This window comes from Thermobia domestica, chromosome 9 (genome assembly GCF_964235325.1).
Source record: "Thermobia domestica chromosome 9, izTheDome1.hap1.1, whole genome shotgun sequence".
Lineage (NCBI taxonomy): Eukaryota > Metazoa > Arthropoda > Insecta > Zygentoma > Lepismatidae > Thermobia > Thermobia domestica.
Genome location: NC_137462.1, coordinates 102,184,717 through 102,194,793, shown reverse-complemented (window position 1 = coordinate 102,194,793; position 10,077 = coordinate 102,184,717). Strand labels below are relative to the sequence as shown.

General features: G+C 32.5%; 1 protein-coding gene across 1 annotated transcript in view; it reads left to right on the top strand.

Moving 5' to 3' along the window:
- The first annotated feature begins 789 nt into the window (after positions 1–789).
- LOC145694894 (uncharacterized) overlaps positions 790–10,077 on the top strand; it is an 85,552-nt gene continuing 76,264 nt past the window's right edge. The window contains exon 1 of the mRNA XM_081771619.1: positions 790–1,019. The gene's annotated coding sequence lies outside the window, so the exon portion shown is untranslated. The remainder of the gene's footprint in view (positions 1,020–10,077) is intronic.

The window sequence follows — 10,077 nt, the reverse complement described above, 5'->3', positions numbered from 1 at the left end:
GTGTTTGTCCACCACAAAGCCGTCTTGGCACAAACTGGAATCGAACCAGGGACCCCCACGTATCAAAGGTGTATCTCTATCAATGAGCCACTGCGGCCTCACGTACCACTTAAATATACTTTAAGAACAGGCGCCTATTCTTTACCACAACCACCAGATCTTAATATTGCAGAGCAGTATTTTGACTTTTTACTAAATGGAATGAAACCATAAATAAAATTCTAGCCAAACATAGAGCAAAACTCGGAAATAGTCAAATAGCAAGCATGTGAAGCCGATTTCCGATGCGTGAGATGCGTGTATATTTAAATCGGATCTTATGTTCTGCAGGTCTTATCATTGATCCTGAAAAGAAATGTTAAACTAAAACCAAAATGTGGTATAACACATTAATAATGTATTGGAATGGCAAATATAAGTTCAATATTTGTGCTGTTTTCTTCTCTCTTTCGGGAGAGAGAGAGAGAAAGAAAGAAAGAAAGAAAGAGATAAAGAAAGAAAGAAAGAAAGAAAGAAAGAAAGAGAGAGAGAGAGAGAGAGAGAGAAAGAGTCGCGTGTAAGTGCGTGTACCTACCTCATGTGAGTATGTGTATTCGTACGTACATGTGTATGTGCACTGTGTACTACGAGTATCAGTATATTCTTTCCCGAAATCTTCCTCCACCCCCCTTCCCCCCTTTTGTGGCTTTTTTCTTCACCGTTCTGACCTACGTCTAGAGATGAGGTCAGTGACGTCACATTACAGTTCCTCGGCTCATCAGCCTACCTCTTTGCTCTGCCCAAGTTGCACCCGGTTCGCCAGTTAGGCCTATACTCTTGGAAAAGCAGCAACAGGTGGAATCATTCCTTTACCTTCTGCTGGGTAGTTTGTTTGTGAACTCAAGTGTGTCAATCTCAACGTTCTGTCTGTGTGCACTTGTTCGTCTACAGGATTTATTATACTCTACTCACTAAATCTCTTTGTTTTTGGACGTGTGTGTGGCACATACATTATTCATACCTATACGCATTGATTCCAGGTATGTCTCATTTTAAATTTTGTATTCAAATATTTTAAGACATCCTTTATCCTTTGGTAATTTGTTAATTTAGACTAGAATGTTGTTTTACAACACCGAGATCATATCAGGTGTGACCAGAACAAGACACACTCCCACCGTGAATTGAACTCGAGTTTCCGTAAAAGAGGAACCCTAACAATTTAATGACTCGGGGCCCCTTTTGACAGTTGGATCCCATTTAAGATTGAAATGTTCTCATTGAAATAACTACAATCAAGTACTCTGATCTTATGTAAGAAATAGTCAATATTAGTTTTATAGTAATAGTAATAGCAAATTGAAATATTGTTTACCGATGCTTCAACACTTAATACGCTCCGTAGCTGAGTTTGTTTCGTTTGATCACTGTTGCTAATTACTTATTAAGTACGCAAGAAGTAATTTTATCAATTATATGTTAACCTCTCGAAAATAATGCAAGCATAAAGCACCGAAAATTGAAATAAGAATTCACTCCTCGCAATACGATCGAAATACGATTGTGCAGCTAAAACACGATTAATCAAACAAATAATAAAGCTGTCACAATTTGCTTCATTTAGGTAATGCATCAAATTTTATCTGTGATTAAAAAGCGAATCACTTTTATTCATTAAAAAATTTACCTGGTTCCGCTGGAAATATTTGAAAAGCACATTTGATGGATTTCATATCGTTTTAATTCAAATTAATGTCTCAATGGATTAAAAATTTAATACAAAAATCATACACTTTCCATACCGAAAAATGCCCTTAAGCTACTAAGTCACTGATTCGATTTATTACTACCGTTACTAAAATTTTTACCAAAACTTTTGCAAATGTAGCTCAATAGTAAGTCATGATTGCTCGACTAATACGGGAGAAATTAAAATTAAACATCTATGAAAACATATTACATCCGTTCTTTTGTATGAATACGAAAGATGTTGCTAAAGCACAGAGAAGATCAGAGGCTCAAGGTTTTCGAAAAAATAATATTTAAAATTGAAAATATTTTGGACAAAAAGAGATGATCAAAAGAGTATACGCATTTCAGAATCACACAGTATGTTTTTACAGGCAGATCTCACACATATTAAGGTTTATTTGACCTTATCGAATAGAGAGATCTCATTGGCATGGGAAATACTTTGGGGTGTGTTGGATTGGGAAGATTTCGGAATATAATCTTTTGGATATACCAAGAGGGCGGGAAGTTAATGTAAAGCATAATCTTAGAAGAATGGGTAATATTAGTTTAACTGGATTGGCTTAGCACAGAAAGGATATAATGACGAAATTTTGGTTCTGCAGTAATGATCTTTCTGGATTTTTAAGATACATGTTTGGTTAGCTCAAAAAGTATTACCACAATGTGTATTTTTTAAGAAAGAGAAGATAAATAAACTGAACTCAAGAAAATACATTTTAGTGCAAAAATGTATAACATGAAAAATGCAGGTTTAACTAGTATTTTCATTTCTTTCTTTGCCACGTTTTAAATTAAAAATATGAGAAAGTGACGCTCTCAATCATCAAGTTCATTATTATTGCAAGTATTCCGTCATCTCTGATGTGTTATCAGTCACAAATGGTGTATAACTATTATCTTCATTTATCCTCTTCTCAGAATAACCCTTATATGTATTGAGTAGTAGCCTTCCGGTCATATCGCTTTCTTTACTAAATAACACACTTATGAATGACTAAAACTAAACAAAGCATATCAATTGATAAATTTAGAATCGAAAGTTTACTATAAGATGCATGAAAATGGTCAGTCATATTAAGAAAATTAAACATTCTTCTGTTTCTTAGTAGAACTATTAGAATTGAATTGAAACAAAGGCTTATATTCTTTCCTTACGAAGGATTTATTCCAAAGATATGGATTAAACCATATACGTACTATTGGTATAAGTATAAACTTCCTAAAGTAAGATGGATGTTGGAAGTTTGTTCTGAAAACAAAAATGCAGAGTAGTTTTATTTGAATATTTTGTGTTCAAATGAATCAGATTAAAATAGATATCAGGATCAGTAAATAATTTACTTTAATTTATCGTCTCATATTTGTGTTCCACGTGACAAAGAATGATAACTAGGGATGTTAAAGTTGGATAAATAGTTGGAAATATATAAACAACATATATTAGCCAATTGATTAGTATGATCTCGAATCGAAATTACGACTGTATTCGAAAAAAATACTACTATTTAATTCCAACGGTCTCAGTGTTCTCTATATGAATGTGCAGAGTCATATACTCTTTTCTATATGTACAATATGGATTTTAATATCAAACAAGGAATTACAAGGGGTCGCGGTAGTTCAGTGGGAGAGCGTTTACCTCTAGTGCGTCATGAGGTCCTTGATTCGATCTCAGCTCGCGCCAAGTGAGCTTTGAGATAAACAAACACCGTGTTGTGCGTTTTCTCGGAGTTCTCCAGTTTCCTCCCACTTTATTCATTTCACCATTTTATTCATTTCTCATCATCACCGTCTCTTTTAGCCTAGCCGGCATAACTGTGGAACGTAAAACTTAGAGATTTCAATTCATTTCATAGGCGTCACTGTTAAGCTTATGTATGTTTCTGTTAAGAGTATGTGTGCCTCTGTAAAGAGTATATACATTACTGTTAGGACTATGAATGTCACTGTTAGGATAAATCTAATGTGCTACATATATTTCATGTGTCAAATAAATAATTTATCACAGTTAAATAAAAACTATGAGTATTAGCTGCAAAAAATTGGCAACTTATTTAAGTCATAAAATTAGTTTTTAATATCCCGAAAACTACTTATGAGAATTTATCCTCATGTTTATCATTTTGTTCAGCCAGACATGATCTATCGATTGATATATCTATCTATCTATCTATCTATCTATCTATCTATCTATCTATCTATCTATCTATCTATATATATATATATATATATATATATATATAGTATGTTAAATATGAACAAGTTAAACAAAAATTAAAGTCTAAAAGTTAATCATAAGTTTCGACTATGTTTCATTAACCATACTGAATAATGTCATTTTGCTAGTGTCATAATAAAAAGCATAATTAGTGCGTACTTCAATATGAGTTTCAACTTAGTAGATGGTGTGATGCATCAATTAGATTTATAAAAAAAGAAAACGTTTTACTAGATTTTCTCCGAAACTATTCATGAGGGTTTACACTCATTGGTATCTCATTTTGTTCAGTTGAATGCGATATATCAATTGGGATATATCAGATATTTGGATATACAAACGCTAATAATATTTGTTGTATTTTTTGCATACATACTGGACTTGAATTATATTTATTGCTTTATATAAATAAGCAAATAATGTAATGTTTATAGTATAAAGTGTCGTAGATGCATTTGATAATACGGATGATGAAATGCAACAACAAAATTTGGGTTGCAATACATTCAATTGATGAAATATAAATAAAAAAATATACACACACGGTGAAGTAGAAACAAACTTAACTCCGTGACAATTACTTAGCTGAAAACTTTAACTAACATTAGGATCACCACAACTAATATTACAGTATAATTCTCGTAATACTAAGGGCGCGTAGGGTAAGGGCTCATTGGTAGAGCGCTTACCCTCTAGTGCGTGGGGTGCCTGGTTCGAGCCTCGGCCAAGTAAGTTTGTGATGGACAACGTCGTGTCCGTGAGTTTTCTCGGGATACTCTCACATTTCATTCCACCAATTCTTCTATTATCATTCATTTGCCTAAACCTCCTTAGCCTGAAGGGGATAACGCAGGATGTTAAACTGAAAGATTTTTTCCTAATACTAAATTTGCGAGAAACTTAAAAAGTTTGATTAAAATTTTGGACAGATTGTCCTAATTACGAAAAAGGACCCTTCAGTTCAACATTCCTTGTCTTGTTGATAATAGAAATACTTGGCTTGCTAATAGAGATGGAATTCCTACAGTCATAGACGTTTCAAGACAAGGTGAAAAGTTTGTATATTTCTCCTGTTTGATTTAGTCAAAAGATACCATAATAAGCATACTTGCTAATTAATATATTTCATAAACATTTAAACAGAATCAGTTAATGATTGTCATACAAACTAATTCTACAAATATCTCGAATTTGTCTTTCAATGCTTCATACAAATAAAAATTAAAGAAATGCTGGAAATAAATATTAATATGAATTTATTCCCTGAAAGTGTGTGTGTGTGTATTTATGCAAATTCCTTGTAGCTGTATGTACTTGAAGTCACACGCGAGATTTGAATCTCAGGTTTTGTGAGTCGCATTCTAAAATACTGGAACAGCTTATACCCTCAGTGTATCGAGGAAGTGATACACCAGAGATAATTGTGCTAACCACTTAGGTATTATTCGAACGAGTTAACGTGTTAAAAACGATCACTTCAGTATTATTCCAGTATTCTGCAAAAATCAGAAAAAAATCAATCTCGTTAGTTGGCACACTGTCTACTAAAATTTACTCTACAACTGAAGCTTCTTATAGTTAAATAACCCTCTAGAATATTTATCTTATTTGTTCTAAGATTTATTCTTTATATCTTGTTTATTCTGATAACGTTCTTCTTGTGGTTGATCTTGATAGTTTTCAATGTTAATCTTCGTATTCGTATCCGGGATCTTCTCTTTGATCCCAAGATCATATTTCACTTTAAAACACAAACGTTCACGGTCAATTAATGTGACGTACTATCTCTTGACAACATCAAACAATCGTATTGTGTTGCAAAATGCATTACGAATTGTTTTAACCTCGATTCTTCGTTCTCTTGCATATCTGGCCTGAAGTACGGAAAACGGTACTTTTTTGTCTTGTTTGTATTGCTTTTATTACGGAATACGTTTTTCTTCTGAGATGATTTCAAGATAAGCTGATGATGCCAAAACAGATTATACTTTATTTTGTTTCACTAATGTACTTATAGACGCTGAACACCAACGCCTGGTTGTAATACAGTACTTTAGCTTACCACTGTTAATTATAAGAGAAAAATGTGAATTCGTTTATTTTTATATACTAATTACGTAAAATGCCACATTACGGTTGAAAGCTCTGGAATACCAACTTTGTGCAACATATTGTTCACTAAGCAATTAAGGATATAAATATAATGATCATCATTTGTATTATGAGTAGCTACTTGTGAGAAAATTACAAAATTTCTGTCTTTATTTTGGTAATGACACTAAGACGGTCGTGAGTTACGCAATCACTTCTGCTGGGTGTTACTAACTCATTCATTCATTTTTCGATTAACCAATTTTCTATGTTCAAAATTATTCGCAGACTATCCTTGTGTTCTCTTCCTTATGTATATTATTACTATTATGAATTTCTGGCTCCTAGATATAATAAGAAGTCAGATTGTACTATATCGAAGGAATATTACTTGCCATGTACAAGCGAATATTAGTGTAATGAATCCATAATTATCCAGTTCTTGTAAGCGTGGTATCTCTAATCCTAATCTCAATTAATATTTTCACTTCAGTTCTGTAATTTTTAAACGATTTTCAACCATAGAAAAAATCCTACCCTGTTCTATTGGCTTAGAGGTCTCACTAGCTGTCTTAGATAATGGTCTAAAACGACTTTGAATGAAACTCTCAGATAAGACAAGTAGTTTATGATGCAATTTATAGCTCAACAATTTTAAGTAGTACACTCTTTGGTTTAGGTCCGAGACTACATCTTTATAGAACAATGTAATTTTAAATAATTGATACGTTTCAATATTTAACGAGAATCTTAATTATTGTTAATCTGTTGGGTTGGCCGATGTTTGTTTCTACAATTTTCAGGTATACCATTATCCCATAAGATCAGATTGGATGATCACTGTCAATCCAGACAGAGGTATCACTACCTACTGACAGTTAAACACAGTTCAACACATTAAAAAAAATATTTCGCTCTTTACAGATGTCTTTATTGCAAGGCAATATCATAAAAAGTATTCTTTTATGATAATATCTCATTTTATGCTCAGGAGTATAGCGCCTTTAAACTTAGCCACTTTTATTTATTTATTTTAGATAAGACCAATGTGTACTGGCATTGAGGTAGACTGTTTGCCATAGATGGACTCAAAAATATTATTATATTTCTACGTATAAGGTTTGTCATGGAGTATTTCCAGTCTCTTTTAATTTAGAATATCATTAGGGTATTATCATTATTCATTTGCATTTTATCATGTGAGATCTCCATTAGCTTAAAAGTTAAAAGTATGGAACACACCTCTTCATGTTAATACTTTTCTTAGGTTGGATTGGAACAACTCATTAGTTTAGTAACTCTTAAGCTTTTAATGTAACTTTGAAACCAAACAGTATCTTAAAATATCAAATAATATTTCAAAATCGGCAAATTTACAGCAAGGGTAATTTAAATAAACTAACTATTGAATTTTGAGTATGAGCATAATTACACGTTTTGTTTTATTTCTCTCTTCTACGGTTTATGTATTGTTCTGTAGGATATTAACGACGAAGAACAGAGATGCTAATGTATGACAAATTAAAATGAATCATCATCAGCAATGTGAAGATTGACTGGATCAGTAACTTCAAGGCATTTTGTATGCATATATTAGCCGTAACAAGTACCAAGTCCTTATATAAGTTTCACGGTATTTGCCCTGATGCTAATGTACTTCCTGTAGGCATTCTACATTTCGATATGTGATTAGAATATAGGATTAGATCTGGTTTTTTGTTGTGTAAGAGGAAAGAGGAGTCTTTCCTTTTTGAGTACTGGATAAAGCGCATCAAACTCGCATATGAGACAAAACATTAAGTTGTGCCGCAACAACTCAATACTTGATGTTAAACTTAAATGACCTGTTTCGAAGACAGAACCGTTGAAATGTCGCTGAGATCATAAAATAAAGCTATTTTACGCGCCTGTTTTTCTGATGTCAGTTTTTGAAATGTACACAGAAGTAAACAAGACTATAATTTGCTTGTTACCACTATTTGTAGCAACTAGATCTTTAGTGTTATATACAAATTGTGAATAAAACTTCTAACAAAACAAGTTATATATTGTTATAAACAAAAATACAAGTTACTAGTAGTTACTAATTGATATGATTTTGAGTCCTATTATTATTGAGTCCTATTGTATACTCAACTGAATTAAACTGAGTCATCTGCCATCTTTTATCATCATCATCATCATTTTAATCATTTTTTTGCATTAAAATCATTATACATCAAATCATTTATAACAAAACTCAGTGATATATTGACTTAGAACTAGGTCTGCACACACATGTATTTCTCAGTAACCTCAACAAGAAGACAAATTAACTATTTTGACTATGTATGTTGTACCTTGAAGAAGACATAGTTATCTCCAAGTTACAGCAAAAGATTTTCAAATCGGTTCATTCGATCCAAAGCTGCGGATAGAAAAAAAATGATGAGTGAGTGTCCGTTTCTACTAGCAATTACAGTATACTATTTCACTTCGACATGTACTTGAGACATATATTTTCTATATTGATTTTCAAGTTTTCCATTTTAGATGAAACTATATTTCCCCATTAGCCTATAGAATATAATAGTAGAATGTTAAAGTATTAAAAAACTGAAATATTATTCATTAACTTTAAAAATCTCAGTACTAAACGTCGAATTTAGGACAAAAATAGTTTTATTCAGTTGTTGTATTTCGTGACTGCTAAACAAACAAAAAAAAAAAAAGAAAGAAAGAAAGAAAGAAAAGAAAAAGAAAGAAAATCACAACTTTCTGTGAGAAAGGCACAACGATATGTATTGTAATACTACTTTACAGTAATAAACAGGGGGCCGCGGTGGCTCAGTGGTAGAGCGTTCACCTCTGGTGCTTGGGGTGCCGGGTTCGATCCCATCCCCCGCCAAGTGAACTTTGTGGTGGACAAACACCATGTGTGTGGGTTTTCTCGGGGTTCTCCCGTTTCCTCCCACTTTCTTCATTCCACCATTTCATTCATTTCTCATTATCACCGTCTCCTTTAGCCTAACCGGCATAACCGTGGGACGTAAAACTCAAAGATTTCATTTCATTTACAGTAATAAAAAGATAAAAACAAGAATTTTAGCAAACCTAACAACGGACCAAAAGATTGTGATCTTAGCCAATAACATGGGGCTGCAAATGAAAACCATCTGAAAGTTGTTTTCATTTTGATAGATGAATTTAATAGTTCTTGACTCGCTGATTCCGAAGAAGAAGTCCGCTTTTTCTCATCACCCTAGGTTTTTCCCGCAAATTGACTTTGAAAATCCAATCCAATACCACAAAATTTGTATGTATATATTATATATAGGAACAAAATCTGAATGAATATAAATTATTTTCATTCTTTTATATCTTTGATTTTAAGCCCATTGATTTATATGAGAAATTATTTTTTGTGTGTTTTTGTTCAAAGGAACCCAATTTTAGTTGTCTAATTTTACTTAACTCTTCTTCAAATCTAGTTAAATCTCAAAATCTCTTCCTTTCCCGAAATGAGTTTGCGTTATATAATTTAATTTAATATATATCACTTAAATTGCATTTTATTATTAAATATTAAAATTGTATATTGCAAAATTTAATTTTTTCGAAGAAAGAAACATTTAAATAAATTTAAAGAAGAGATCAGTTGTTAATTTTGAGTTTTTCGTCCCTTTCAACTATATGAGACGTGGACCTACAACTTGACCTGAGATCCAAACCACATGAGCTCCTTCCGGGAATCGAATCCAGGTCTCCCACGTCAAAGAATCGTACGCTAACCACTTAGCCAAGAGAAAACTAAGAAAAGATTGGTAAAATCAAACTAAACTTCCAGTTCATTTGAAAAGAAATAGAAAAATAATCTTCATAAAAAACAGTGCGCTTAAAAGTAAGGATAGCACAGATATTCCACACAATTGATATCAAAAGAATATTGAGAAGTTTAGTGTTTATGAGCAGAATAATACCAAATCACTGTTCCGGCAGCATTTAGGTTGGAATGAAATCTTTCAATGATTATGCCCTTTAGGCTAAGGGAGACG